Source organism: Anastrepha ludens, chromosome X (assembly GCF_028408465.1).
Source record: "Anastrepha ludens isolate Willacy chromosome X, idAnaLude1.1, whole genome shotgun sequence".
NCBI lineage: Eukaryota > Metazoa > Arthropoda > Insecta > Diptera > Tephritidae > Anastrepha > Anastrepha ludens.
The window spans coordinates 35,001-43,118 of NC_071503.1; the positions used below are offsets into that span (position 1 = coordinate 35,001).

The 8,118-nt window shown below is 35.8% G+C and overlaps 2 non-coding genes and 1 pseudogene across 2 annotated transcripts; all 3 read left to right on the forward strand.

The window, feature by feature from the left end:
- Positions 1-1,017: 1,017 nt before the first annotated feature.
- Positions 1,018-3,008, forward strand: LOC128870532 (small subunit ribosomal RNA). Its single transcript, XR_008455405.1, has one exon. It is a non-coding gene; the product is annotated as a small subunit ribosomal RNA (ribosomal RNA).
- Positions 3,009-3,584: 576 nt separating this feature from the next.
- LOC128870541 (5.8S ribosomal RNA) lies at positions 3,585-3,765 on the forward strand. The gene has a single exon (XR_008455407.1). It is a non-coding gene; the product is annotated as a 5.8S ribosomal RNA (ribosomal RNA).
- A 442-nt stretch (positions 3,766-4,207) lies between these two features.
- On the forward strand, positions 4,208-6,992 carry LOC128870539 (large subunit ribosomal RNA; annotated as a pseudogene).
- Positions 6,993-8,118: the final 1,126 nt, after the last annotated feature.

An 8,118-nucleotide genomic window follows, 5' to 3' on the forward strand; every position in this document is an offset into this window, starting at 1 on the left:
AAATAGAAACAATTTTCGAATATATATACATATATGAAGAATTTATATTCTATACTAACATATTATGGAATGTAACTATTGACTGTTACCTTGGCATATTGGTGTATTGTGATTTTATTCATGGTTTTCCATACGTTAGTTTAAATAGAAACAATTTTCGAATATATATACATATATGAAGAATTTATATTCTATACTAACATATTATGGAATGTAACCTTGGCATATTGGTGTCATTGTATTTTATTCCTGGTATTCTATAGTTAGTTTAAATAGAAATAAATTTTTGAATTCAAAATTTTATATTCTATACTAGCATTACATAGAAATTATCCTCAACTGTTTGTTTCTTGTATACATACAGGAAATTAAACAGATGAAGAAAAAAAAAAACAAAACAAATAAAAATTATAAGAAAAATTAAATTTTAAATAAAAGAAAAAAGGAGAAATTTTTTCAATCATATATATATTTATGATTAAAAAATAGAATTATGGAATTATTAATTTCAATTCAGAGAGAAAAATTATGTAATATATGAAATTATTACATTAAAAATGCATTTGAAGAAAAAGTAAAATGTTATTAAAAATGATACATTTGAAAATTGGCAAATATTAAGAAGAAATATCGTTCTTATATTTTTATATAAAATATATATAGAGAACGAAAATTCTTTTTCATAAAAAACGGTTTTTGAATTCTGATAAGAAAAGCTAAAGGGGTCGGCGGGAGCGCACATTGAACGAAAGAAAATGAAAGAAAAACACAACAAAGAAGAAGACCAAATAAAATACAAATATTTTATACAAATAAAAGCACATTATTAATAAATAATAATAATAATAATAATAATGATGATGATGATGATGATGATGATGATGATACATAAATTGTGTTATTAAAATTACGTTCTATTGTATGTGCGTTTTCCCCTTTACTTTTTATATACACCGTAATTTATGAAATTTTCAAATATGAAAAGCAAAGAAAAATATATAAACAAATATATATATTATTCTGGTTGATCCTGCCAGTAGTTATATGCTTGTCTCAAAGATTAAGCCATGCATGTCTAAGTACAAACAAATTAAAAGTGAAACCGCAAAAGGCTCATTATATCAGTTATGGTTCCATAGATCGTTAACAGTTACTTGGATAACTGTGGTAATTCTAGAGCTAATACATGCAATATAAACACGGACCTTATGGAACGTGTGCTTTTATTAGACTAAAACCAAGCGATCATTTGATCGTTAAATTGGTTGAACTCTAGATAACTTGCAGATCGTATGGTCCCGTACCGACGACAGATCTTTCAAATGTCTGCCCTATCAACTTTTGATGGTAGTATCTAGGACTACCATGGTTGCAACGGGTAACGGGGAATCAGGGTTCGATTCCGGAGAGGGAGCCTGAGAAACGGCTACCACATCTAAGGAAGGCAGCAGGCGCGTAAATTACCCACTCCCAGTTCGGGGAGGTAGTGACGAAAAATAACAATACAGGACTCATATCCGAGGCCCTGTAATTGGAATGAGTACACTTTAAATCCTTTAACAAGGACCTATTGGAGGGCAAGTCTGGTGCCAGCAGCCGCGGTAATTCCAGCTCCAATAGCGTATATTAAAGTTGTTGCGGTTAAAACGTTCGTAGTTGAATTTGTGCTTCATACGGGTAGTACAACTATATATTGTGGTATGTACATTACCTTATGTATGTAAGCGTATTACCGGTGGAGTTCTTATATATAATTAATACAATGTATTTTTTATATATTCCTCCTATTTAAACCTACTTCAGTGCTCTTCATCGAGTGTTGTTGTGGGCCGGTACAATTACTTTGAACAAATTAGAGTGCTTAAAGCAGGCTCCAAATGCCTGAATATTTTGTGCATGGAATAATGAAATAAGACCTCTGTTCTACTTTCATTGGTTTTTAGATCAAGAGGTAATGATTAATAGAAGCAGTTTGGGGGCATTAGTATTACGACGCGAGAGGTGAAATTCTTGGACCGTCGTAAGACTAACTTAAGCGAAAGCATTTGCCAAAGATGTTTTCATTAATCAAGAACGAAAGTTAGAGGTTCGAAGGCGATCAGATACCGCCCTAGTTCTAACCATAAACGATGCCAGCTAGCAATTGGGTGTAGCTACTACTATGGCTCTCTCAGTCGCTTCCCGGGAAACCAAAGCTTTTGGGCTCCGGGGGAAGTATGGTTGCAAAGCTGAAACTTAAAGGAATTGACGGAAGGGCACCACCAGGAGTGGAGCCTGCGGCTTAATTTGACTCAACACGGGAAAACTTACCAGGTCCGAACATAAGCGTGTAAGACAGATTGATAGCTCTTTCTCGAATCTATGGGTGGTGGTGCATGGCCGTTCTTAGTTCGTGGAGTGATTTGTCTGGTTAATTCCGATAACGAACGAGACTCAAATATATTAAATAGATGCTTTCAGGATTATGATGTTGAAACTTATATAGCCTTCTTTCATGCGTACATCTTGAATGTACAAGTGTTTGAATGTGTTTATATAAGTGGAGTCGTACCTGTTGGTTTGTCCCATTATAAGGACACTAGCTTCTTAAATGGACAAATTGCGTCTAGCAGTAACGAGATTGAGCAATAACAGGTCTGTGATGCCCTTAGATGTCCTGGGCTGCACGCGCGCTACAATGAAAGTATCAACGTGTATTTCCTAGACCGAGAGGTCCGGGTAAACCGCTGAACCACTTTCATGCTTGGGATTGTGAACTGAAACTGTTCACATGAACTTGGAATTCCCAGTAAGTGCGAGTTATTAACTCGCATTGATTAAGTCCCTGCCCTTTGTACACACCGCCCGTCGCTACTACCGATTGAATTATTTAGTGAGGTCTCCGGACGTGATCACTGTGACGCCTCGTGTGTCACGGTTGTTTCGCAAAAGTTGACCGAACTTGATTATTTAGAGGAAGTAAAAGTCGTAACAAGGTTTCCGTAGGTGAACCTGCGGAAGGATCATTATTGTGTTCCATATCCGTAAGAAAAACAAACAATGCCAAAAAAAATAAAAACAAAAACAAACAAAAGAAAAAAAAAAAAAAAGAAAAAAAAGAAAAATTTATAATTATTTTGAATCCATATTCTTTTTATTCTTTTTCATTCAATTTGTTATCCATCAATTATATCATATTAAATATAATATGGATGGTACATTTTGTAATGTTTTTTCTTATTTTTTCTTTTAAAAACCTTTAAACATGAAAATAGAAAGTTGTACTTATTATTCATTTGATTGAATGATAAGTTAATTTGTTCACAATAACAAAAGTGGTATATATTTATTAATATATTTATATATACATAAAATGATTAAAAAAAATACAAAATAATCAAACATAATAAATACCACCACTGTATTATTGTTGAACTAAGACATTCGCAACTTAATAAAAATGTTTAGAGTTAAATATATTTGATATATATTATTGAAAGAAAATCAATTTATATATTATTATTATTATTATTTAATTTTACTCTTTCAATTAATATATGCAAAAAAAAATTGACATTTGTTATAAATAAAAATAAATAAAAAAATACTCTAAGCGGTGGATCACTTGGCTCATGGGTCGATGAAGAACGCAGCAAACTGTGCGTCATCGTGTGAACTGCAGGACACATGAACATCGACATTTTGAACGCATATCGCAGTCCATGCTGTTATGTACATTAAATTAAATTTTAAAGTACTGCTTGGACTACATATGGTTGAGGGTTGTAAGACTATGCTAAATAAGTTGCTTATTCTTTTATAAAAATAATTGAATTTAAGCAAATGTGTATATTATTGGATTTTAAATAATTCATAATATTAATAGCAAAAAAATAAAGATTATATAATGAATTTTTTATTTATTATATATATTCTTAAAAAAAAAAAAATCCTCTCAAATAAAATGAAATAAAAATTTTGAATCTAAGTATTCTCTTTAAAAAATTTTCATATTATTTATATATATATAAAATATTAATTTATATATGTAATTAAAGGAGGAATGTCTAGCATAAAAATTAATTTTTTTTTATTCTAGAATTGCCTCATTTTACATAATTATTATTTATAATATATATTTATATAAAAGGAAAAAAAGAAAAATAGAGATGAAAAGATGATATAATTATTTATTAAATTGTGTGAGAAGATAAAAAATATTTTAAAACAACCTCAACTCATATGGGATTACCCCCTGAATTTAAGCATATTAATGAGGGGAGGAAAAGAAACTAACAAGGATTTTCTTAGTAGCGGCGAGCGAAAAGAAAATAGTTCAGCACTAAGTCACTTTGTCTATATGTCAAATGTGAGATGCAGTGTATGGAATATCTTAATATCTAGTATGAGAAATTAACGATTTAAGTCCTTCTTAAATGAGGCCATTTACCCATAGAGGGTGCCAGGCCCGTATAACGTTAATGATTACTAGAAAGATATTTCCAAAGAGTCGTGTTGCTTGATAGTGCAGCACTAAGTGGGTGGTAAACTCCATCTAAAACTAAATATAACCATGAGACCGATAGTAAACAAGTACCGTGAGGGAAAGTTGAAAAGAACTCTGAATAGAGAGTTAAATAGTACGTGAAACTGCTTAGAGGTTAAGCCCGATGAACCTGAATATCCATTATGAAAAATTCATCATTAAATAATTAAAAATAATGTGCATTTTTTTCATATAAGGACATTGTAATCTATTAACATAATAAAGTATTTATCAAAAGATCATTGGTGATATTAAGTTTATTTAAATTAATTTGCTTTTTAAGCATATTAACATAGAATAAATACTAATGATTTGATAAAGTGTTGATAGATTTTATTATATATAATGCTAAAATTCATTTTTTGAATTTTACAAAAAATTTAATATCTATGATATTAATATTTATTTGTATGCATTTATATGATTAACAATGCGAAATATTCAGGATACCTTCGGGACCCGTCTTGAAACACGGACCAAGGAGTCTAACATATGTGCAAGTCATTGAGTTATATTAAACTTAATGGCATAATTAACTTAACTTAAAAATATAATGGGATTAATTTTTAGTCTATTTTCTTAAATAGTCAATTAATTCAATCCCGGGGCGTTCCATATAGTTATGTATAATGATAATTTATTATTATTTATACCTCTAACTGGAGCGTACCTTGAGCATATATGCTGTGACCCGAAAGATGGTGAACTATACTTGATCAGGTTGAAGTCAGGGGAAACCCTGATGGAAGACCGAAACAGTTCTGACGTGCAAATCGATTGTCAGAATTGAGTATAGGGGCGAAAGACCAATCGAACCATCTAGTAGCTGGTTCCCTCCGAAGTTTCCCTCAGGATAGCTGGTGCATTTAAAAATTATATAAAATAATCTTATCTGGTAAAGCGAATGATTAGAGGCCTTAGGGTCGAAACGATTTTAACCTATTCTCAAACTTTAAATGGGTAAGAACCTCACCTTTCTTGATATGAAGGTTGAGGTTATGATATAATGTGCCCAGTGGGCCACTTTTGGTAAGCAGAACTGGCGCTGTGGGATGAACCAAACGTAATGTTACGGTGCCTAAATTAACAACTCATGCAGATACCATGAAAGGCGTTGGTTGCTTAAAACAGCAGGACGGTGGACATGGAAGTCGTAATCCGCTAAGGAGTGTGTAACAACTCACCTGCCGAAGCAACTAGCCCTTAAAATGGATGGCGCTTAAGTTGTATACCTATACATTACCGCTAAAGTAGATGATTTATAAAACAATTTCGATTGATTTATAAATTTTGAAACTTTAGTGAGTAGGAGGGTACAATAGTGTGCTTAGAAGTGTTTGGCGTAAGCCTGCATGGAGCCGCTATTGGTACAGATCTTGGTGGTAGTAGCAAATAATCGAATGAGACCTTGGAGGACTGAAGTGGAGAAGGGTTTCGTGTGAACAGTGGTTGATCACGAGTTAGTCGGTCCTAAGTTCAAGGCGAAAGCCGAAAATTTTCAAGTTTTTAATAAAAAAATATTAATAAAATTTATATATATATATTAAAAAATAATTAAATACTTGAATTATTTTGAACGAAAGGGAATACGGTTCCAATTCCGTAACCTGTTGAGTATCCGTTTGTTATTAAAAATGGGCCTTGTGCTCATCCTGGCAACAGGAACGACCATAAAGAAGCCGTCGAGAGATATCGGAAGAGTTTTCTTTTCTGTTTTATAGTCGTACTACCATGGAAGTCTTTCGAAGAGAGATATGGTAGATGGACTAGAAGAGCATGACATTTACTGTTGTGTCGATATTTTCTCCTCGGACCTTGAAAATTTATGGTGGGGTCACGCAAACTTCTCAACAGGCCGTACCAATATCCGCAGCTGGTCTCCAAGGTGAAGAGTCTCTAGTCGATAGAATAATGTAGGTAAGGGAAGTCGGCAAATTAGATCCGTAACTTCGGGATAAGGATTGGCTCTGAAGATTGAGATAGTCGGGCTTGATTGGGAAGCAATACCATGGTTTATGTACTCGTTCTGGGTAAATAGAGAATTACGATTCTTGTTCCCCGGATAGTAGTTACGTAGCCAATTGTGGAACTTTCTTGCTAAAATTTTTAAGGAATTATATCATTCGATATATATTCTTTTTAAATTATAACGATTATCAATTAACAATCAATTCAGAACTGGCACGGACTTGGGGAATCCGACTGTCTAATTAAAACAAAGCATTGTGATGGCCCTAACGGGTGTTGACACAATGTGATTTCTGCCCAGTGCTCTGAATGTCAAAGTGAAGAAATTCAAGTAAGCGCGGGTAAACGGCGGGAGTAACTATGACTCTCTTAAGGTAGCCAAATGCCTCGTCATCTAATTAGTGACGCGCATGAATGGATTAACGAGATTCCTACTGTCCCTATCTACTCATTCTCATTGTGATTGTTGAGCAGTGAAGACGTGCCGTGTCGTGAGCGCATAAATTATTGCGAATTCCGTTTTGTGCTATATCCGCTATTCGAGTGACGCTACAGTGTAGCTGTACATGAACTGTACATCGATTCGGGCACATTGTGCTTTGTGCTTAGTGAGTGCCGTTGTGTGAGTACGGGAAAATACCGCTGTGTTTTCACCGGAATTTTTAGTGACGCTACGTTTTAGCGTGGCTGTACAGTAGCTGTACTTTGTTGACGGGCAACTGTGTTAAGTGAGTGCCATTCTGCGGATACGGGAACTTTCACCGTTATTCGAGTGACGCCAAGCTGTGTGCGTGGCTGTACATAGTATCGTACAGTGTGCGGTGAACTATTGGTTATACTCTTGCGTGTGTGCCGTTATTGGTTCGGCGTGGTTTTTGCGAGTGCCGTTAATTTTCGGCGTGGTACTTGGTGCGTGCCGTTAGTTTTCGGCGTGGATATAGTGAGTGCGTTGATAGTTTGGCGTGCTGTTATATTGCTATCTTCGGCAGCGATAAAAGGGGTGTTCTTTTTTGTGCGGTGGTATAGTGCTGCGCCAAGGTTGAATACCTTGTGCAGGTGCCGTGTTCACAGTGTGCTGCGTTTGGCCTACGGTCGAGCCCGGCGTTAGCTTCATATTGGTCGACCCGTCCCTGTGCGGGGAACGGTGTTCTGTCCGGCAGGGCATTGGTGGTGGCCTTTGCCAGACCTTTGGCTGGTGGTGTGGGCTACGTCCTCGCGGTTGCTTTGGCTTGCCGTTAGGTGTGGTTGCTGTGTGCGTGCCTGTGCGGGACTCATCCCTGTCTTGTAGTACCTTACTGTCGCCCAAGAGTGACCTGTTTTTGTTGTTGCTTGGGAGCGATATACGGCGGATTCGTCAAGCTAGTTGGTGGGGCATTGGGCGATGCCCAAATTAAGCGATATGCGGAAGAGGGCGAATACCCCTCTTCCCATCGGTTCTGTTGTACCGTTGTCGGCGATGGACGAGACAACGTCGGGGGAGGAGGAGGTTATTTTGCGGTCCCCTCCCCGTATTAGGAAGAAGACCGCTGGAGGTGCAGCAGTTCCGGTAGTAAAGGCGAGTGACGAGGGGAAGGTAGCCCCTAAGTTACCTGAAGGTAAGTCGGGGGTAAGCGGAAGCGAGGGCG